We start from the raw sequence: 24927 nt of genomic DNA, 5'->3' as shown, positions 1-24927 counted from the left end.
AGACGGAACATGTCTGTATCTAAAACATCTGCCATGGCATTGTTGGACGTTGAAAAAGCGTTCGGTCTACAAATTGCAGTGATACGGTCTTCCAATCTTCCTTGTGAAGATCATAAAAAACTATCTCTCGGACAGGACATTCCGAGTCTCTCTGAATGGCATCACATCGGATGCCTTCAACTTCGGTGCGGGTGTTTCACAAGGAAGCATCCTTGGACCCATCTTGTTCAACCTGTTCACCTCCGATATGCCGGCTCTCCCTGATGGTGGATCGTTGTCCCTGTTCGCAGATGACACACCTATAAGGGCAGGGTCATCGGAGCTTTGACCGCCAAACTTCAGAGAGGACTCGATGTCCTGTCTGATTATTTCAACAGCTGAAAGATCCGTATGAATTTGCCACTACCCAGGTCATCATCTTTCCTCGTTTCAAATCTCCCAGACTTGTTCCGTCTGAGAATAATAAGATCAACTTGAACGGCACAGTGGTGGAATGGTTCAAAGAGGTAGTCTACCTTGGCCATACACTCGACAGCAAGCTGCTTATCAGGGAACACGTTGGCAAAACGAAAACCAAATGCAGCATCCTGATGAGATCCCTGTATCCGCTCATCATCTGAAAAATAAGCTTGCTGTCTATTAGCAAATAATCCTTCCCGTGATAGAATACGGGGACCCAATCTGGGAGAGTACAGCGGATTGCCATCACCTAAAGTTACAAAGGGTCCAAGATCCTGAGGATGATCCTCAACTGTCCTCCACGCACTCGACACTCTGAGGTCCATCGCCTGGCTGGTCTTCAGACGCTGGAATTATGGAGAACTGCTACCATCGAAAGGTTCAGAGATTGCTGTAGGCGATCCGATCAGCAGATCATTAGGAATCAGGTTAATTTAAAATGGCTAGGTCACTATTTTCAGGACACTCACTAAAAAGTAATTTTTTGCTCCAAAAAGTCACTAAAGTCTTAAAATTTAGTCACTAAAGTCACTTTTTACGACCAATGTTGAGAGTAAAGATTTTGCATTTAAAAAATCACATAAGATCTCAGCTTGATTTGGTAACAAATGGGTGAAAGATTCATTAAGCGTGTAAAGACTGACAAATATACGGGAACGTTAACTATTAAATCGACCATTTTGTCAAGCAGTTTTGGCGTGACTTTCTACCAACGATTTCACAAAACTGGATCAACAAATTACTACTTTTTATGAAACGCATTTTGGCTACTTTTCTCGTGGTTCTAGAAGATAAAATCCGTTATTTTCAAAACTAGTCCAGATTATAAAATTTATATTTTTTCCTCGTCGAAATTGTAAGAATTATCACAAGTTTTATGAAGTTTGGAAAAATCTCTGGTCCCAATATCCTGCTTTTTTACTTCGTGATCTTAAAAGTTTTCCAAGCCTGAAATGTCGCAAAATGGTCTATGAAACAAAAACAGAAAATTCTATGTCCAAAATCATCAAATGTTTTCTATGTCTCAGAAGCATTTAAATTTGTCTTGGACTGAACTTGCATTATTGTTCAAAATATCAAAAAAATATTCTAGGATGCACAATTTTCTTAATTTGAATTAGCGATCTTGAATTGAAGTCCTAGCCAAAGTCAGCATTTGAAAAATGGTCCATGAAATCTTAAAATTTATCCCGGAATTTTAATTTTTTTTTTTTCATGATCGAAATTTTAAGTCTTCGACGCATGCAACATTTTCTATGTCCGTGAGCTTTCCATTTTGGAAAATTTTCCACGTTCCAGTACACTCAGGTCTTTTTTTACACGGGAGATACGTACCGTGTAATTTACACTAAAAATTTGATTTTTTTTTTAAGGTATGCCATTCGATTACCTACATATAGCTTGAAACGGATAATGTGATTGGAATCAAGTCGATAGGTTGTATCGTTGTCGAGAAATCGTTAAAACGTACCGTGTAAATCGCAAAAAACCGTTTAAAAAAACCGCGTAAAAAAATGTGTAAAAAAGACTTCAGTCTAAAACGAGTTTTTTTTCCTAATTTTGGCGAGTTTCAGAATTCTCTATATCCTAGATCTTTGAAATTTATTGTCTTAAAATTGTCTGAATTAGTCTAAACTCGAGACTTTGAATATTTTACTCTCTTTCAAAAAAATTTTTCAATTCTCATCAACATTTTTTGTTCAATCAATCTCGGAGTCTGAACCTAAAATCAAATTGTTTGCTTAAAAACCATCGAGGTTGAAAAATAAGTGCAAAGTGAGGAAATACAAGCTATAATTGGACCGTCCTCTTACTTGTTCAATTAATGCTGATTTTCCGAAGCATGACAAATGTTCACGATAGGTTTCAGGGCTGGAAAGCGCACACTACTTGGCAAAGAGAATGTGGTTCACCCATTTGCTTCGCGCACTCTTTTCCAACTTATCTTCGAGAAAGAAATCCGCACAAAGAGCGGTGGGAAAAATCACACTCTGTGCGGTGCAAATAGCTAATGAAATACAAAAGGTTACTAATCTCCTCTTTGTCGTATTTGCTTACCACGATAGCATGCGCTCTTTGTGCTGGTGTGATGACTTCACTTAGAGCGTTTTCGTTATTTCTCTGACATAATCGTCTTCTCTGCTGCTACGTTAGAAACTTCGTGTTGAATTGTGTCTAACTTAGTGGATTCCAGAAAATCAGCGCACTGCACGCATTGATCGAAAGATTCAATCCTTATCTGTCCGATTAATAAATGTCGCTATTGGTCACTGATCGCGCACGGGCGGGATCCCACGTTATGTTTTCGTACTACGGATTGATTAAATACAAAGAACACCGATTACTTTGCCGTCCTGCCATAGTGCAGGTATCACAGACAAACAGACATAACACATTGAATATTTCTCACTGTAAAATATCGTCGCTAAAACATTACCGCCATCTGTTGAGTAGACTGTGGTGGGAAGTACACTGGACAGATTGCGGTAATGTGTAAACTTTTTTTTTTTTTTTTTTCTTTATTTGAGAGATTTTTAGCCATAGGCTAGTTCATCTCTTAAATAATGTGTAAACGTCAAACTCAAGGGAAATGACTATGCGCGTCACAGGTGGCAGTACTACCAACTACGATACTTTTAAATTGACCGTTAAATGCTTGTTCGATGAACAACTTGCGAGTGTTATGTCTGTTTGTCTATTGTTGTATTGTTTATTTGTTTTGCTTTGACGAATCGTTATAGCGGGTAGGGAAGCTATACATATAAATGACGTTGCACAAACAGTAACTTTTTTAATTATTTTAAAGTCACTATTTGGTTACTAGTTTTTGTTATTTTAGTCACTAAAATCACTGCTATTATATCACATACCAACTACCAGCCCTGCGTACGATCTTAAACTAAAACTAGTTCTGATGAAGATCCCTACCCCTGGATCGAAACGTTGACGATGATACTGTAAAAATCTTTTCCTTGAAGATTGAAAGCCGAAACAAAATAATTTTTCAAGATCTTTAAACTTTTCTAGACTTTTCTGAATATTTCAAAGCTTTCCTGAAGTAAATTGAACTGCCCCAAAGATCTTTGAATTTAAATAATGATCAAGGCTTGAATTTCTCAGAAGTTAAAAAAAACGCAATTTCCCTGAAGATAACTGAACTGCACTGCAGTTCTTTGATCTATCTTGATCCGAGAATTTTACTGATGTTTTCGATACTTTGGAACTTCCATTAAAATCTCAAAACTTCCCTGAAGTTTCCTAAAATTTCCAGAAGATCTAGAATTTTCTCTCACGTTTCCTAATTGTTCAATTTGTTTTCGGAATTTCTACAGCTTTCAACAATATTCATGGACCTTCCCTGAAAACCTCACATAATCACAGAAATGTTCAGATCATTCCTGAAATTCTTGGAATATTCCATAATTCTTCGACACTTATTGAAAGCTTCTGCAAATAATTAATGGCACTGTTCTGAAGATCCAAGTAGTCCTCGGAACTTCTCCAGCTTTCCATCAATTAGTTATTCATGAAACTTCCAACTAATATTCACAGCGGCGCCGATGGTGTCGCCCCAAAAGACCTAGGTTCAATTAATGGAACTGCTTTGAAGATATCCGATTCATCGAAAAACTTAGAAAATCCCTGAAAATAATGAAAATCATTCAACTTGTTCCTGATCTTCTTTGAAAATATCTGAATTTTGCTGAAATTTTCGGAAATTCCCTGAGTTTCTTGGAACTTTCGCAAAGTTCCTGTTTATTTCTTGAAGTAAATTGAACTTCCCTGAGGTTTTCGAAGCCATCCTGAAGTTCTTGCAATGGTCCGGAAGTTCTTAGTACTGCCCAGAATTAAATGGAACTGTCTTAAAAAATTTCCCTGAAAATCTCTGACCTTGTATTAAATTCACAAAATATGTCTAGAGTTTTCCAAAATTTTCAGGACTTCTCTGAATTTCCCTGAAATTCCTTGACCTTCTTTTGTTGACGTTCATGGTGCTGTCCTGAATTCATACCCCTCACCATTCCTCTCCAACTGGGGAGTTTGGTAAAGAGAGATTATCAACCCGATTCGTACCTTCCTTAAAGTTGTCCTTTCTCGCTTTCTACTCTCTATATATACAATTTTCACACTGCCGTACTCTAACGGAACTATCAACTCTATACTTTCATCTCCTCATCTATCGTATAAAATTACCACTTTAAGTCTGTTATTTAAAACTTAGCATCTTAACTTCACGCAGAAGTAATACGAACAAAATAGTTAAAGAATCATAGATATGTTAATAACACTGCTCTGAAGATTCAAGTAGTCCTCGGAACTTCTCCTGCTTCAATTAGTTATTCATGAAACTTCCAACTAATATTATGCTTCACATGCTGTTTTAGTCCTCCATAAAGTGGTGATCGCGCACGGGAGGGATCCCTACGTTGTGTTTATTTGTTTATCTTTCAATTTTTGATCCCGATCGAGACGGATTGTAATGAAAATCACCGAGTGCTTTGCCGTCCTGCCATGGCGGAGGCATACGAGACACTAATTTATTGTTGCTTTGTTTTGTATATTGTAGTGGTACAGTGGGTAGGGTAGTTGCACATATAGATGATATTGCACAAACAAGTGGTTAGAGTTAAAATATTAATTCGATATATCATACTCGACATCGCACACAGGGACAAAAACGTAAAAATGTCTCAAAATTCAACAACTCCAGTTCTCGTAGGAGAAACTTTATCAAATTATTTCTTCTTACAGGAAAAAACTCAGGCATCAAATGGAACTGGTCCCTAGGCTCCAAAATGGAGATTTTTAATAAAAATAATCACAATATTCCGAAAATAAAGTAATTGTAAATATTAGACAAAAATGTGTTTTTTGGTTATATGAACCACCTTCTAGAACCTCTAAACAATTTATGGTAAAAAACTGATTTTTAGCGGTCGATCATGAAAACTTCAATTTATACTGTCTAAAACGTGTCGATAGAAAGTTAACGTCTTGACCCAGGTTAACTAAAGTCTGCGTCCAGACCAGACTCTAACTGGACCAACTGTGATTGATTAAGCACAATAAGGCCTAACGTTGTTTTGAAGTTACGTGACATTATCGAAAAAATTCCCAAATACTTATTTGTAAATTACAATCAACAGTCTTTTGTAACTGCCGTAAATTATAGGCCATTGTCCAGATGTAACCAGCTGGACGGATATTTTTTCAACAATGCGTTTAAGATTCGAATAACTTACAATGCAAAAATATCATCCAAATCAATCACCGTTCCGTTTTCTTTTTTGTCACATAAGCGGCGGCTCCAACTGGTCCACCATGATTCTGCGGTGCGACCAATTTATAGCTCATTCATTGCAGTGCGTGAGTTTTCCTTATTCATCGACAAGTTGCGTTGCGGGTCGTCTATACCCTGCGGGAGCCTTCGTGTACCGTTCTCTGCTCCGTGTTGCGTCGGAAAGGTTGACAAAAAAACGTAAAACGTCGTCGTAGTTCACGTAATGTTGTGGGGGTTCCGACAACACGACCAATGTTGATTGAAGTGGGCTCCAAAGTGGCGCATAATGCCACACTACCTACGAAGAGAGCGAACCCCCCCTGGGCTGCGGTGGCGGCTGCCGAGGTGGTATGTCTGGTTGTGAATTGTCACGTTCAGCCCGAATGCGAGGGTCATATGAATCTCGAGTCGATTGCTTCGCAAATAGGGTACGGTTACGATTCATTATTTATGCACGCCTCTGGAAAGCTTGCACCATACCATGGGGAACCGATCAACGATCTATTATTGCCGTGGTGCAATATTTTAGCACCTATCGCGTAACTATCTCACCTCTACAATCAGCGGGTGTTTTGTGAACGAGTAAACTACTTTTCCTCCTGTAATAGGTACAGCAGCGTGTACTTGCTTACATCTATAAATATTTTACAATCCCACTATAAGTGCCATTCAACAGCATCCCATAATAACCACCGTCGATTGCTGGCTGCCCTTAGATCAAATGCTAGACAGTTTTTGCCGACGATAGCAACCGGTTGATTCAGTAAACGACGCGACAAGACTGGTGCAGTACCGTTCGTGAAGTTTGCAACGATTCAGGAAGCCTGCGAACGTAAACCGGGGGGTGTCTGCCTCCACGGACAAGTTACCCACAACTACAAACAAAAAACCTGCCTTCATTTGATGTTGGACATTTGATCAGGACTGTTGAGGCCGTCGTAGAATTCATTAGAGGCGTGAGATTTGAAATCGGGGGTGGTAGACTCTGGGTGGTGATTAATATTAATATCGTTATTATGCTGATTGTTTTCATTATTCATTTAAGGCCTGATTAGAGACATGGGACTGCGAGGTAATGGTGGTAATCCATTTTATCTTCAACATATCAAACATTGCGAATCACGTAGGAGTGAGAAGATTAATTCAAATTGTATCCTACTTAGCTGTTGATTATTGTTCATTTGTGTTATTCGTATTATTCGAACTATGATTTTTGCAAATCATCAACGTAAAAAAAAGTTAATGAGGCAGTGAACAATTTTTAAGTGAAGTGATTCTTTGTTTGATAATACAACAGTGTATCGCTTTTGAAAATACATATACTTTTCGTTCATCACCTTGCCTGTAACTTGTTCAAAGGCATCCCAGGACTAGTTCAGAATATCCCGAGTATAAGTCTAAAGCGCCGCAAGGGTAAATTTAGTGCACAATGATGGCAAGACGTAGAAATTATCCAGTTAATTCCAGCAGGACCTTGTTTAACGTTTGTTTACGTTTGATGATGTACCAACTTTGATCGCCCTCTTAGCGTGTTTTCTATATGATTGGTCACCTTAAAATGCTACGTCTTTTATGCATCTGCCCTAACTAGTTCTCGAAGTTTCATGCCTTTTTTAGTCACCAAGTTCCAGAGTCGATTTTTGAAGAAAACAAAAATCGAGATAGCACTAGATCTCGAAGGTTAGTCATTTGGCATCAAATCAAAATGTTTGACTACCGAAATTTCGGCAAGTGTCAGAAAGTCGATTTTCGGCAAAACATTTTTTTTTTCGAGTTAACACTAGATCTCGACATTTCATGCATGGGAGATTTATCAGATGAAACAATTTCGAACTTTGACGGTTTTGCGCCACCCCAAATCATGTACGATTGAGGGTATTTATTCGAGATAATGGGGTATTTATTCGAGACAATGAACAATTTGTATAATGTCGGTTTCAAAAAAAAAATTTCCTTGTCACATAGGGTTAACTACCCCATTTCCGGCCTATTAAGCACAACCCGCACTAAGTCTTTCTTAATCTAGCGCAGTTTAGCACCAAACGGAATGTTATTATTACTGATGGCTTCCAAATTAATTTACCTTTCCGTACGAACCGTAAGATTTGATAAAGAGAAGCCAATCGTTGAGATATTGTCAAAAGTCTAACACTGCTTCTTGACGCCAAACTCGGCCTACGGATTCTAAACTCGGCCTAGCGCATTGAAACGCCATTGGAACGCCAATGAATTCACTTCGGCCTATCGGATGAAGATACAAATTGATTCGTTCGGAGCGCTTCTTTTGTTTTTGGGAATAATGGGTGCAAACCTTCATATCACGCATTCTCATTGACTTCGTTTGGAAGCTTATTAACTAAAGTATCATTCCAAACGACTTGTTAACTCTTAAATCATGGATTTATTTGAAGCTTTCTGCTCGATAGGCCAAAAATGGGCGATTAGGCCGAAGTAGTTCTCTACCGGGTACACGACGTTAGGCATACGGTCGTTAGGCATACGAACGTTAGGCATGATGTACGATAGGCATAATGGACGTTAGGCATAAAGGACGTTAGGCATAATGGACGTTAGGCATAATGGACGTTAGGCATAATCTACCCGATAAATTCCAGAAGGATGATAATGTGGACCGTCTATTGATTGCTGACATCGGTGAGAATAATGAAAGAGCCTTAATTTTTGGGACTCATGAAAACTTGTGACGTCTTGGACAGGCAAAATATTGGGTTGCAGATGGTACGTTTGCCTCAGTTCCTTGTTTGTTTCGGCAACTCGTCACTGTTCATGGAAGTATCGCTCCCTCACATCAGCAGACGGTTCCGCTAGTTTTCATTCTGATGACTACAAAAACAGAATCGTTGTATCGAAATTGGCAGGAAATCCTGGAAGCAGCAAGTATGTTTGTTTTATTGAATGAAAAACCACAGAATTCACAAATGTGTGATTTTTTTTTATTTCTAGATGGGATAGATTTAAAGATATAGGGGAAATGACGGCTTCGGCATGCCAGACTATTTTCGGCAACCCAAATTGAAACACTATTTTCACTGGATTTTCTTACGAAAACACTTCGCTGAATGCATGCAAACGATTCTTTATGCTTTCAGCTTCAATTTGACTATATTTTTACCATTGAGAAAAAACAATCTAGCAAGGTTTTCTTGAAATGAAACACACGCACTACAAATTGTAGCTGATTTCGAGTTGCCGATAATAGAACAGCAGATTTACATGCAGTTCAAATGGAACGGTTGCCGAAGAAAAACTGGTTGCCGACAATACTCGCTCTCACTAGAGAAGATTGGAGCTTTGTAAAAGCGTTTCAAAACAGTTTTTGACAATTCTTTCGACTGAAATTGTTAGAGCAGCTGGCAGCAAAAGATTGTAAACAAACCAATACTGCATATGTGTGCGTTCCTTAGAGAAAATGGCTATAGAAAGAAGGTCGCTGCTTAGATTGCCGAGAATACGTTAATTCCCCTAGTTCAAAACAATGCTGAGTTTTTATTGCCAGATTACTTAACCGCTATCGCTACTAATCTTGGATCTAAGTAAATATATAGCTACTTCACTTATGATATGATAAATAATGGATTCCAAACGGTGCTTATTAAATAAACTATGTTTGTATAACTTGTATCATCTTTTATTCAACGCAACGTCCATTATGCCTAACGTATATTATGTCTAACGTCCGTATGTCTAACGTCCGTATGCCTAACATCCGTATGTCTAACGTACTTATGCCTAATGGGGTACACTCTTCTCTACCCTATATTGGCATTGTATATGATATTCTAGGTCCTCCCAATCGTCCTGGATTTCAGAGCAAATGAGCCACTAGATCAACCACGGCTGGTACAATAGCATAAGCAAAGAAAACCGTCCGAACGGATTCAAAAAGTCTGTAAGTAGGGGAAATGGCTCTAATGTTGGCCTATGTATTTAAGATTGGGCCCATCGCTAAGAATCTGCTATTTTTCAATTTTATTTAGATGAACGCGTCATTGGGACGGTACTAATGGATATTTTTGGTCGCTATTGATAATTTTGTCAATTGCTGAGTTTATGTACAGGCCCAAATTAGGAGCATTTAGGCCGACATTACATCCATTTCCTCTACATATTTGCGATTCATTTTGATGTAAAGCTCTCCATATTTCCTTGGAGAACTACTAAATTATCCACGACTGGTACAATGCCGTTAAAAACGAAACATATCCAAACATATTCTTGGAATGTCCATTAGCTACAACCCAGTTCCACGTCTATGTTTTAAGTTCTCCAAATCGTCCTGGAGTTCAGTTTGCTCGTTCCGCTAGTCCAACCACGAGTACGACAACGTCCGGTGTAACATATCAATGCATATAAGTTGTTCTTTGTTTTCCAAATCATTATGGGTTCAAGTCATATGGCACTAGGTCAATCTAATTAGATTAGATTTCTTTATTAAAGAGACTTTCAGCCTGGTTCGTCTTTGAAAACCCTAGAAAGAGGTTTCCCTAGGCTGGGAATTCCAAAAGGGAACTCCCCAAGTTACAGAGTTTGATGTAGGGAATCCCGGAAGGGGATCTCCAAAAACATGCGGGCCCCAGAGGGAGGTCCCCTTAATACAGAGTGGTTCTTTTACAGAGTTTGAACTCAAAGTTGCAGTCATCTTGTTGCCTAGTAGTTTTCCTTAATCGCATCCTTCTGCAGGATATTCGAGGGTTGCTGTTTGGGTAGCGGGAGTCATTGTGATGTTACGTGGAAGGTCCTGTTTCATTGCGGTAAAGCAGCGTAGGTTCGTAGAGCGTAATTCATTTTGGTGAATAGAGTGAATCACGTGGTCAGGTTTTATCGTGAGGAGATTAGATTTGGTTAAAGAGGCCGGCCTCACGAAGGAAGCACATCAGTACCGCAGTCCTGGCCGGGTCGTCGCTGAGTGGACTCTGATGCTGCCTGAAATGCCGCAGCATTCACGAGGACCCTCTAGGTCAATCTGTACTTACGAAATGCTCTTCTCTAAAACCTAAAAAATTCTGACTTACTCATAAGCCAGCGGGGTCTGAACTCCAGCACGAACATCTTACATACATAGAAATGGGTTGTAAATGATATACATACGCTCTATAAATCTGCTTGAACTTGTATCGTTGCTATGGGCAGTGTACCCGTCGTGGTTAATCTAGTAGATCATTTGATCTGAACTCCATGATGATTTGGAGAACCTAGAACATATTATATTGTGTGTATAGAACATTTTACACTATCGCAAGTAATACGAATTCATAGAATTATGTTGAGTGCAACCAAAACAAGTCATACAAAGGTTATATAATCTGTTATAGAACACGTGTGTTTTAATGATGTGCATACGCTTCTTGAATCTGTTGGTCATGTTTCGCTACTACGGACAATGTTTCGGTCGTGGTTGATCTAGTATATCATTTCATATAAACTCCAGCACTATTTGGAGAACCTAGAACATCTGATTTACATAGAAATTGACTGAACATTATGCGAATATAATCTTTGAACCACCTTGGATATGTTTCATTGCTATACTAACAACATTGTCTCAGTAGTGATTGATGATCATTTGATCTAAACTCCAAGGCACTTTGGTCAACTGACAGCGTCGTATATACATTGAAACGAGTCTTAAATGATGCTCATGGACTCTATGAATATTCTTGGATACGATTCAATACTAGGGAGAATGTCTTAGCCATGGTTGGACTACTATATAAAACAATCTGAACTCCAGGATGATTTTGAAATCTGTCTTTTGAGCATGTATTTTTTTAATTCATTTATTTACAAAGGCTCAAAACTTCACGGAGCCGAGTAAGTTTTAATAATACAATTTTTTTTTTCTTGCTTTGTTTTCCGTCGATCTTTTTTTCCGTGCTGAGCACCAATGCTACCGACGCCAGGAAGGCAGCTCTCACACCTGAACCCTACCTATTGACCCATCAACTCATGAACCAGGGACCAACGTCTTTACTTCTCTTCCGAAGGAAGGCGTGATCAGACATTTTATGCCTCAGAACATCCCAGCGGCGCCGACTGGGATCGAACTCAGGCCTGCTGGGGTGAGAGGTAATCACGCTTACCACTACACCACCGGCGCCGCTGATAATACAAATATGTATACGGGTCATTTGATCTCAAATGACCAAGCAAATGCATCGATCCTGTCCGATTTGAACCAAAATTGGTGGGTCTACTAATTTTAGGCCAAAACTAAAAAAATCAAAAGTTTTGTACCACTCGGCCAACCCTTCGGCACTGGGGACTGCCTCTCTCCTTTTTTCCGATTTTTAATTAACACCGAGTTTCATTTTTACATAACTCTTAAGCCAATAAAGATACAAACGACATTGGATACCCATTTTGAACAATCAAATAATATCGTCGTAATTTGTCAACAGGGTTACCAATTGTGTGATTTTTCAATTTGAAAACTTTAAATGCAAATATCTTAAAATCGCCTCAATTTGTTTTATTTCGATGTCGCAAAAGTGTTCAGCAGACTTTTTACATAAGGATCAATTAACGAGAAAAAATAATATGTTTCGTTAATGAGATATTTAATTTTACAAGTTTTTCAACATGATCCATTACACCAACACGCTTCGATATAGAATTTTGTTATATTCTTGAAAGTTATTCAAAACTATCAAAGGTGTAAGTATGTTGAAGACCTAATTCTTCTACCTGAGTAGTAGCAAATTCTGAGATCAGGTTTTTATGACTACAGTGTTGTCATCTTTCGTTTTTTACATATAATACATATTCACGAGTTCTTCTTTTAGTTCTCTAGAAGGCGACTTGAGTTTTTCTACTGGATTCTGCCGTGCCCGCTTCTTTTTCTTCAACTTAGCGTAAGAATATAGCTATACCCATGCCGATTGAGGAAATGCAGGGATGTGATAATTTCTCTTTTCACATCAATAAATACACCTTGTACACCAAAGTAAATGGCGAAGAGCACCTCCCTAAGGAATTTATCCCAGTTGACACGTTCAACATTCCCGTATTTCCCCAGCACCAATTGTAGATAATGGTCAGGAACCTCCGGTGATAAATCGTACACACGCACTTATTGAAAGAAATTCCCTGCATGGAACATGAATACCTCCACTGCCTTTCCACTCACATAATAGAAAATTAAATCTTCCAAGTTAAACGTCAAATCATGCAACGCCGATTCTTCTGACTTGATTCAAGTCACTTGAACTTTATGAAAGTGCCCCCTCCCTCCACAATTCCATGCTTCTATCTGAACGGGACCTGCATCCAGTACTTTCACGAAATTGTCAATTTCGCCTGTGGTGGGCTTCACACTTTCATAGGCGAAACTGAATTTGATTGTGTTCTTTAATTCAAACATGTTGGCATCCAATGACAACGACAAAACTGACCAAGCTGTACGGCAGCTAATGGCATAACAGTCCCATGTAAATAGGAATTCCACAGGACATGAGCTTGATATGTGAATAGCGGTAATGCAGGCAATGAACAAGCACACCGAAGCTATTTCAGTCGTAAAAACCAGTATGTTGTTGCTAGTAAAAGTTCCAAAAACATGATGAACCCTAAATAGCTAATAGCAATTTGGGGCCTCCTTTAGCTCAGTCGGTAAAGACGCAGCTACAAAGCAAGACCATGCTGGAGGTGGCTGGGTTCAATTTCCGGTCCGGTCTAGGAATTTTTCGGGTTGGGAAATTTCTCGACTTCCCTGTGCATAGAAGTATGATTGGACTTTTTTTTTTTTTTTTTTTTTTTTTTTTTTTTTTTTTTTTTTTTTTACAGACTGACCGCCCACGGTTGCTGCTCTGTTATTACCAAGATCAGCTGCAATTACACAGAGAACCAACACATGATGTTTGGGACTAACATTCATCCTCAATGTGTAAGAACTGGAGATCTAATATTTAGCAATACCAGCGCCGGCCGTGTCAGAATGCAGGTCAACTAGGGAATGGGAAGGAATGTGTTGACGTGGTACTCGCTGTGAAGGAAACCGAGAAATCCTCTGCGCTTCCACGAGAAATCACTGGGATGTTGGATGTGGGGAAAGGTTGCACGCACACGCAGGGATCGTTTTTTGGTAGAGCGATTATAATACACAAACACACACACACAGCTACCGAGCCTCGTCTCATAGAAGTATGATTGGACTTGCCACACTAATTATACCAATGCAAAAATGGTACAGGCATCGAATGCTCTCAATTAATAACTGTGGAAGTGCATCTAGAACACTAAGTTGAGATCACGCAATAAGCTAATATGTGATATGCAATAAGCTTGAAATGCGAAGAAGAAGAACAAGAAATAATAACAATTTTTGATGTTCTATTTCTCAATTTTAATAGTAAAACTCGCTATTGATTTGATATTCTCGTCCACTCGGGTATGCAATGAATCATAAGGACCTCTTTTTTTTTAATTTCGATCTTCACAGCATTGTTGACTGGTACACATTATTCGATTTCAGCTCCAAAAAAACAACTCATTACCGCAGTTAGTCACATTTAATCAACAGTACTGCACGTGCGACGAAAAACCTCATCGCCATCCCATTATAATGGGATTTACGTCACCAAGTGACTAAGCCTCCGTGAATCAACAGTACCAGCCCATGTTCAATGCCATGCAAAATTATGTTGTGATAGTCAAACGGCCGTCGTCGTCCGTCGCCTTGCCGTTGATGTGACATAATTTCACTCCCCCTTTGGCACATGGGTTGATTGGATTTTTTTTTATTTTGAAATGACTCTGTACCTACCTACTACCCCTACACCAGAGGGCTACTAGGGGAGGCGCGTGTAAGGTGATGCCATATTTTGTCAAATTGAAACAAAAACGTCCAGATTGCCATTAATGCACCGCGGCGAAGAGAAGGAGCAGTTTATCACCTTTCAAGCTTTTTTGTCTGCCTTGATTGAACGGCCGTCATGGGACCGAAGGAGGTATTCGGGGGGCAGAGCATTAGTGTCTAACTCGATTAATGGTGATTTGATGGGTATTGAGAGGAGATAAGTTTTTGAAAAGAACGCCATAATAATAATGAAAGGCATTTAGGAGCGCATTATGTCGAGATAATCATCGGATTACGTGAAATAAATTTACTTTCATTTTGTAGGTCACACATGGTTTGGAAGTCGTTTGATGAATTTTATTTAAAATGAAAGAAGATGACAGGGGGTTTTCAAGTAGCAAATTGGTTGAACCGATTTTTTTTTCAATATAAGTAAACTAGTTCTCAACTGGGAATTATTTCTTTTGTTTCGTTCTTTTCGATTTTGAATTCGGAATTGAAATGAGTTGCTCCATTTTTTTTTCGAATCGTTCAGGCATTACTTAAACTTAACTTTCATTTTCATGGGATTAACTCATGCATAAAATATTCATACAACTATAATCACCCGCATTCCCAGCTCTTTGATATGCCATTCATCTAGAAAGGCAACGAAAGTACATTAAATAAGTAGGTACCTACATTGCTTCGTTTATTTTTTTGCTCCTGATTTGTACTAATTTAAATTGCAAAACCATTTCTCTCTCCTCAAATACACATTTCACAAACGTCATCCGAGAGTCATGCGAATGTAACGTAATTATGGGAGATCGGGTTTCAAAACCCCCTCTCGTCCACTTACTTGTTTGTAAGCATATACTTATAGCCAGAGGGGAATCGAGCAACAGTGCACTGTTCTCCAATATTCGTGCATACAAGTATTTCCTTCTTCCTCCTTGGAACGAGAGTTTTGGCCTGGTATGGAAAACAAATCAAGTGTGGAGGAATAAATAAACATTACAGCATCACTGTCGCTGTTCCCGCTGCCGCTACTTCCACCGCCATCATCGACCCTGGTGGTTGCTGGGTGAGGTGAAAGAGATCAGGTTGCACTCAGTTTCACACAATCATCAAGTGCCCTTGCCTTGCTTTGTAGTTGGGACCGCTTTGCTGTCGTCGTCGTGGTTGTCCTACGTTTAAACAACTAAATCATATAATTTTAGCGAATGTTTTTTTTTTCGTTTTTACTTTTATTTTGCGGAAGTTGATAGTTTTGGATTTTCGTAGAAAAAAAGTTTACGGATAAATTTTAAATAATAAAGAGCGGTACCGTTGTTTAGCTGGTATTCCTTTTTCCTAATGCATAGCTGCCTGATCTTTGGTAATAATAGTACTGACCATCAAAAATAAAATATCGGCTAAAACTCCATCCGCAAACAACTGCACCTCTCTGTATCTGTATAGAATTCTTATATGAACGGTAAAATAAATTAATCGAACAGCAAGTTCACTTTTAGTTACTTTTGCCTTGTCTCCTTTACTTCTTCAAATATTATCAAAAGCGGAGCAGCATAACCACCCAACCGGAGTGGTAAAGTGTGGGAGCCCAACGTTGCGTATAATCATGATTACCTACTATTGGGTATATCTGACTTAATTTTAGGTAGAATGACAAATTCCATACGAATTTCACAAAAGTAAATGAAAATTACTTTGATCCACTCTACTTACTTTTGGTTTCCCCCACTATAGTGATGAGATTAGGGAAAAGAACTTACTTTTGAGTATTTTTTTCTTACCGTGTATAGAATTCTTTAACGTTTGTCGTTTGATGTACGTAGGAGCCATTCAATAATAACGCAAGCACTTAGGGAGGCGAGGGGATGTTAGAAATTTTCATACGTGGGAAGAAGGGGGTCTCAGAAATATCTTACGTAAGCATGAACAAATCATATTATAGGCCATTCAAATATACGATGAAAGACCCTACACACAACTGGAAAATGTACAGATTTGCATGAGAAGTGTGCAGAATTTGCAATGTTTCGCGACATGAATAGATTCTGTAATGTGATGGAGGTTTTATACAAAACTATGAATTTTTCAAAAACTTGCTTGTACGCTGCAGTTCAGTTTTTTTCCTTGATTTGTTTTCCGTCGATCTTGTTTTCCGTACTGAGTACGATTGCTATCGCTGCTGCATTTCATTGCTTGAATTGTCACTACATTTGTTGTATGAAACATATGCATAGGAAGTAATAAATCCAACCTTACATTGGAAGTAAGAGAAGCTTGTTTTGCGTCTACATCTTGCCCAGTGGTCTATTTATACAGGGTAGGCCCAACTTAGTGGGGCATGAATTAAGGATCGGTTCTCCCACGGAAAGACAAATGATGTGAATGGTTCTATTCTACTCTCTTTATTACATTTTATAGTTTAAATGTACATATTGATTGAGTTGAATTTTGCGTCTATTATGACTCAATTTAATGTAAAAATTTACGCTCGTATATGAGCAGATAAATTTACATTCATTTTTCTAAGTGTGTATGCTTCTGCAAATAGTTTTCCAGAACCTCTCTTGCCGCGTTTATTTTCACACCTTTGTCAATAAAAAAAAAACAGTGGTAGACGACCTTCTCCAGATATTGCTCCCCAAAGCATGACAGAAGTATGATTTTGGAATCACTTAACTGCGCGAATTGAAGAAGGGATATCCTGAATCATCGCTGCATAGACCCTGTCATTTTGAGTGGCGTGCTGACGAAGTAGTTCACGACAGCGAATAATTCGGATCTCTCGCGCAACACGAGAAAAGGACCCATCATTGTTGATCGATTCTCTTCATCGATTTTCTCTTTCACGACTGCAAATGAATTTGGTTTGGTTATTCAGGTATTTTAGGTGCCTGCCGTTTTTCGACCTAAAATATTAAAACTACCAGTTCCTTAGTTTTCAACGGATTTTTAAGAAACAACTTGCAATCGTTCAGCAATTGACTCTTATGTGTACATCCCAATTAACAATTAAAGTTTTATAAGGGTTCTATATACCATCATTTAGACTTGTAGCATGCTTTAAAACCTTAAACCTTTAATAACAAAAATGGTTACGTATCCCACTAGATTTTAAAATATTGTAAATTGAAACAATGAATAATGTTAATGAAATCTTTTTCCTTGTTTTTGATAATTTACCAGGCACCTGCATTGATTTCCAAAGTGCTTACTATCACTACACTAACACTAACACTACCGGAGCGTATCTAGAACGTATCCGTGGAGTAAGAATGGTTCCGGGTCATTTGGCCGAATGCCGTTTGACCGAAAACCGTTTGACCGAATGCCATTTGGCCAAATGGGTCGTTTGACCGAATTCCGTTTGGCCGAATGCCATTTGGCCAAATTCCGAACACAAAAACTCCAAAGAACTGCTCAGGTTTGAAAAAGGAATAATCTCATATTTTTTAAAATTCTGATTTGACTTAATTTTATCACAAGCTGCGTTTACTATATTTTTTTAATGAAATTTTAGAACAAGCTGCGATCACTGTGCAAAACATAATCAAAACATTAAAACTCCAAAGCACGTTTGAAAGAGTGAAAAATCTCCTATTTTTTTTTTATTTTATTCTGATTTGTCTTACTGTGCCAAAAATAATAAGATCATCAAAACTCCAAATAACTGCTCATGCTAAAAAGGCAGGCTAAAAAATACCAATTACATAACTAAAAACTTATCTTTAAAAGAATAATGAATCCATCGACAATATAAAATTTCAGTTTTATACAATATACAATTAAACAAAAAATCCCATATTTATAATGTCAAAAATCCAGAATTGTGGAAAGTAAAAAAAATCCATATGGATGCCATCTGTCAAACGACATTTGAACAAACGACCCATTCGACCAAATGGCCGGACACCGCAAGAATAATGACTGAAAACACACTTAAAAATTTAAATCACAATCCATCCCAGCCACTCTACTGAACCACAATAAAAAATCACAAAATTCACACAATTTGCCAGCCACGGCAAAATTACAACCCACACACTGAGTCAGCAAACCCGGTAGTGAGGCTTAAACCTCACCGGCGTGAGTACCCAACCCAAGTAACAAATTACCAGCTACTTGGCATCCACTCTGCTTTATGATGGTTTTATAAAGGAAATGAACAATCCATTTAGTTTAAATACAGCATTTAAAAGAGTAAAACATTCCAGGTTTATAATTCAGCTTATTGCTGTTTTGAAAACCATCTATAGTTAGTCGAGAAAGTCAAAATCTTTCTTCTTTTAAAAATAAATTTAAAGCAGCTCTCAATCCCTCAATAAAACTGTTCTATAAATCAATCATAAACTTCATTAGCAATTGTTTATTAATGCCTTGATAAAATACTCTATAAAGTGTTTCTATCATTATAAAAGCAACCATAAAACCATTTGATTTTAAATGAGAGCAAAAAGCATATATTGTTGATGTTTAGACTTGTTAAAGTGTATCATAAAATCCCCAATTACTTTGTTTCCAAACTGAACTTAAAAGTTAGATTCTAATAGTGAATAAAAGCAAAATTTATGACAAGCAAATTTCGAAGAGTAGACGAAGTAGGATGAAAAATTCAAGCAATGTTAACTACCCAAGGGAAGTCAATGTCAGCAATGACTGAGCTGTTGGCGTTTGCATCACATTCTGACCGGTGTTGATCCTTTATGAAACAGTCTAAAAACAGACCAGCATTCTCCAGATCGGACGAACGAAATAATTTGCATTTGTACCTACAGCAAACCACTGAAACTGTCAGTAAGTGGAGATTGGCTGGTTTCCGATTCATAGCAGTAAGTTTATTCAGCGAAAGGTTCGAAATTTCATTCAAACGTACTTAATTTAAACTGCACTGTTTGATAGTGCAATTCGGGAACCATCCGGAAGAAGGGGATCTTTTACGGGAACGGTTGGGCTTCCAGCTGTTCCATTAAATATGCGAAATATTGCGAAATGCTGCAAAACAGTTCCGCACACTTCCTTAGTAACTGCTTCCAATCCAGCGGGAGAAAATCCCCTGGAAGAACGCTGGAGTAAACCTGTTGTGATCGAACAACGCAACTACCGAAAGATAAACAAACTTTGACGTTTAACTTTTTGCAGGTAACTTTGCCTCCATAAATGCTGCCATAAATCTGAACGGGTTAGGATCAAGCAAAATGACTTTATATAAATACAATTCAGTCAGGAAGTTTTCTTCATAAAAGCCATTTTAAAACCTTATGAATTTGTTAGGGATTTCATTAAAGCAAAACAACTTTTTCTCAAATGGTCCATGAAAACCAAATTTAAAGCCACCGCCATATAACAATTATTTTGTTTGATTTTTACAATCTTCGTTTTCAATGTGTATTTCCTTGGGTATAACTTTATTTTGGTCAAATTAGCAATTAGCAGATATTTGAAATACGATAATAATAAAAAATATTTCGGCTGAGCTTTATGATTAATCTGAAGAATAGTTATTTTTTTTTCTCAATTAAAAATAATAAGCAAAATCGACGTTTTCCGAGCTCATTTTTTTCGATGTTTTGAAGTACATTTCACATAAGATTTAATATGGCACCTACAACTACGCCACTTTAAGAGAACAATTTTAATTATTTTGAAAATTGAATAGGGTGTTTATATAATCAGATTATATGTCGATTATTTTGTTAAGATCGGATGATATTTATGAATCCTTTTCTATCTTGATTGATGATTTTTCTAGTAGATTCAGCAAGTGGCTAGCGAAAATGGTTTTAAAAGGGTTTTTATTGTTGCCACATAGCTTTTATTGTAGCTTAAATAAGGGGTTTCAAATGGTTCTCAATACGTTCGTCATAAAACCTTTTTGCAGTAAATCAATCTTGAGAGCTTCGAAAATATACCCTTAAGAACCTTCTCCAGGATGGGCCAACTAGACAGATTCTAGTCTTAATGAGGTTTTGGTGGATGCATCAATGGCAAAGTAGCCTTTACCAGGGTTTTATGAATGTTGTTTTAAAGTAGTTTTGTATTACTTCATAAATTACTACAAAGCTACAAAAAACAACACTCATAAAACCCTGGTCAAGGCTGTTTTGCCATTGATTCATCCACCAAAACCTTATTAAGACTAGAATCTGTCTAGTTGGTCCACCCTGGAGAAGATTCCGAAAAATGTATTCTCGGAGCTCTTCAAGATTGATTTACTGAAAAATGGTTGTATGACGAACGCATTAAGAACCATTTGAAATCCGTATTTAAGCTACAATAAAAGTTATTTGGTAACAATAAAACCCTTTCTTGAGCCGTTTTCCCTAGCTGCTTGCTAAATCCACTAGAAAAGCATCAATCAAGATAGAAAAAAAATTCTTAATTACCATCCGATCTTATCAAAATAACTTAAATAAAAACTGATCATATAAAAATCCTGTTGAATTACCAAAATTATTTAAATAGTACTCATAAAGTGGCCTAATCTCAGGAGCCATATTAAATCTCATGTGAAATGTACGTGATAACACCGAAAAGAAAAGTTGACCGCCCTCGGAAAAACGTCGGTTTTACTAATTATTTTAAATTTAAGAAAAAACAAAATTATTCTTAAGATCGATCATCCAGCTAAGCCAAGATTTTTTTAAAAGATTTTCGCATTTTATTTATTTGCTTATGTCTAAATTGACCGAAATAAAGTTATATCCAAGGAAATGTAAATTGAAAAACGAAGATTGTGAAAAACCAACAAAATAACTGTAATGTGGTGGAGGCATACAAGTTGATTTTCATGGACCATTTGTGAAAAAATTGTTATGCTTTCAAGAAATCCCTAACAAATTAAAACGGTTTTAAAAAGGCTTTTATGAAGAAAACTTGCAGACTGAATTGTATTTATCTAAAGCCGTTTTGCTTGATCCTAACCCGTTCAGATTTATGCCAGCATTTATGGAGGCAAAGCTGCCGGAAAAAATTAAACGTCAAAGTTTGTTTATCATTCTATAGTTGCGCTGTGCGATCCAGCGTTCTTCCAGACAATGGATTGGAAGCAGTTACTCAGAAAGAGTGCGATACTGTTGTATTATATTTAGCATTAGCTAGTTCACGAAGAAGATCCCCATCTTCCGGATGGTTCCCGAAGTGCACCATCAAACGACACAGGAATGTACGCTGGAATGAAATGTTTGATGAGTTGACCCTTTCGCCGAATAAAATCGCTGCCATGGATCGGAAATCAGCTAATCTCTGCTAACTGGCAGTTTTGTAGTTTGCTGTCGGTACTGATCCAAGTAATTCCGATGGTTTTATGGTTGCTTTTATAATGATAGAACACTTTTATAGAGTATTTGATCAAGACATTAATAAACAATTGCTGATTGAATTACAGAACAGTTTTATGGAGGGATTGAGAAATGTTTAATATTTTTTTTCAAAACCGGGCAATCGTCGACTTTCTCGCCAGGCTATTAAAGGTATTTAAAACAGCGAAAAGCTGAATTACTAAACAGCAACGGTTGAAACTTTGAAATGCTGTATTTAAACTAAATGGATTGTTCATTGCCATTATAAAACCATCATAAATTAGAGTGGATGCCTAATGGTTGCTGAATTGTTACTTGGGTATGCTTCCTACCGATTTGCTGCCTTCGACAAAATTGTTCAGTTTACATAAATATCTTTTATCTTTTGAACGGAGCATCCTAGAAGAAGGTTTCTCCGACAAAGTTGTCCATTTCGTAATGCTGAGAAATGTTATAGAAGATATGATTAACTGAAAGCAAAATGTCAGCCTTCCCACAATAATAATCGCAGAAAAAAGGTATTTTCGACCTTTTTCAGAAATTATTGCCGACTTAATATACAGTGAACTCTCTACAATTCGGAATTGAAGAGATCATCAAGTTATAGAATAACAATTCCATTAGAAATCACCATCGCAGTAGCCATGAAATTATTTTTTACTATGGTTCTATATCTCGATATCGAGCTAGTGGACATCTAGTTGTGGAGAGTTGACTGTATTTTATTCTTGTTTTATATTCAAATTACGTTTCATAAAAAATACCTGTTGTTTTCCATTGAATTATGGTGCAGAAAATATCCAACAAGATTTACACTAGTCACTATAAAAAAAAATATTCCACGCTTTTTGTAATTTTTGTTAAATGATTATGACATCAGCAAATTTGTAGACAAGGGTCGGTAGCTTAGTGGTTACCATTTCTGCTTACTGAGCAGCAGGTCGGGAAATCAAACCCAGGCCCATCCCTTTCCTTGTATTTGTCACTATGCCAATTTATCTATCTCCATTAGAAATAAACAAATATCGATTACTTTTTCTAAGGAACGTACAATCTTTTGTTAACAATGCATTTAATCGTCGATTTGGCATAACTGGTAGCTCGCCCACGCATGCTAACACTATCATTAGATAGGGGAAAATTTCCCCTACCTGATAGTGTTATGAATAGGCGTAAGCGAGCTACCAATTACGCCAAATCGATCATCAAATGCATTGTTTACAAAAGTCCCTTCGAAAAAGTAATCGAGAAATCTGCTTTGCCCCATCGCATCACTTACACCACAGTGAATCCAGATCAAAAATAACCTGACCCACACTAACACAACTTTCCTTCCAATGGTGTAGAGACGCCAAGGTAAACACGCTCTTTATAACAACGGTTGTCATACTAATCATCCTGCCCCTTCCCAAAAGATCGTGTGGGCGTGGCCAGCACCAAAGCTGTTGTTTTTTTTTTTGACAAACTAATCCCAAGTGCCATCTATGTGGTTCTCTCTGTAATTTCTCTTGTTCTGATCAGAAACGGAACAGCAACTACGATATCCACGGTCTTTTTTAATGCAAATATAATTAAATAAAATGGATGTGACATTAGAAAATTTGAATCCTGATGAATGTAGGCGTCTTAGTGGAATACCTGTATAAAGAGAGAGAGAAAGATTATTAATTTCCATTTAATTCCACTACCTTAATATGTCAAGGATAAGCAAATAAGGTAGTGGAATTAAATGGAAATTACTAATCTTTCTCTCTCTCTTTATAATTAGAAAATTTACCAGTTATGTAAGTTGTAGCATTTTATTAATTCCTTTCATAAAAACTCTCACTCCCGAGCAGTGCTAAGATTTGTCATTGTCATTGACAGACTTTCGCACGATATTGACAAAATTGTTTTTCACAGAGTAACTGACAGACTTGATCCTCAAAAAAATGTTCGTCAAAATCATTTTTATTTTTTCGTCAATGACAAAGCTTCACCGGGTAACAAGTGTAATTTCGTGCATTCTGTGTCACATTATTGTTATCCAAGCAGTTCAGGACGTAGATGCTTGTTTACTTTAACGGTTCCATGTAACTGTGTTGCCCAAGTCATTTAATTTCGTTACAAATTTAGTTAACAAAAAAATCAACACATGTTCGTCACGGACAGCATTGTCACTGAAAATTGACATGGTTTGCTTTGACTATGACTGTTAGCTCAAATGAGTGACCAAAGCAGATCAAGATCAAGATTTTGCAGCACTGCTCCTGAGAGCTATTTCTGTAAATCTCAGGTTTGTAATACACTTGTTAACATTTCTCAGCATTATGAAATGCACAATTTAGCCGAATAAACCATCCTTCTATGACGCTCCATTTAAAAATCATGAATGGTTGGTTCCTTGTAAACCAAGCAAATTTTGTGGAAACTGGAAATCTGCACGGACGGTGAGATCGACTCAAAATTGAGTTCAATTCGACTCAATTTTGCAAAAAGTTGATTTCGAGAAGTTTTTCCTGAAAAAGCTCGAAAAATGTTACTCACTTTGTGAGCAAGACCACTTTTTTGCATGGCACTAGAGGTTTTGACCACGCTACCGACCTCACTGTCCCGCTGTGCCTCATCAACGTCGTTAGCCTACGGACGCAGATTTCACCCACTCAGCCAACCGAACCGATTCCTACTTCTGCATCCATTTGCAGGCTAGAGCAAACGATTCGAACTCTCAGCCCTTCCGAGTCGACGAGCACTGTGGAATCATATCTCTTATTACCGATTTCGCTCTCGTTCCGCTGCAAAACACACCCCCCTACCCCGTTCACTGCAACCTAACCCCCTCCACCCCCTTTAAATCCAAACGAATCGAAATGTTACACCAAACAGTCGCAACAAAATCCATCAAAAACGGCAAACCGACTTTGGCATAACCCAGCAGCAGCTACAAAAAATCTGCTGAGCTTCGAACTCTGAAATGAACTCCGCGCTCGCTATGCTTGACTGCTGAGTTGTAAATAAATGTATAGGCGGGTAGGTATGCATTTCGCTCCACTACTCCTTCAATCAACCCCCCGGTCGATCATCGGACTCCTCGCGCTGGG

At 37.8% G+C, this 24927-nt stretch overlaps 1 protein-coding gene across 3 annotated transcripts in view; it reads left to right on the top strand.

The window, feature by feature from the left end:
• Window positions 1-24927, top strand: part of Pak (serine/threonine-protein kinase PAK 3-like protein) — a 161997-nt gene that overhangs the window by 98776 nt on the left and 38294 nt on the right. The window lies entirely within an intron of this gene.

The sequence above is a fragment of the Ochlerotatus camptorhynchus genome, unplaced genomic scaffold, assembly GCF_037179485.1.
Source record: "Ochlerotatus camptorhynchus isolate MF236.1 unplaced genomic scaffold, CSIRO-AGI_Acam_v1.1 ptg000592l, whole genome shotgun sequence".
NCBI lineage: Eukaryota > Metazoa > Arthropoda > Insecta > Diptera > Culicidae > Ochlerotatus > Ochlerotatus camptorhynchus.
The sequence above is the reverse complement of the archived record's forward strand: the minus strand, read 5'-3'. Positions and strand labels throughout refer to the sequence as shown.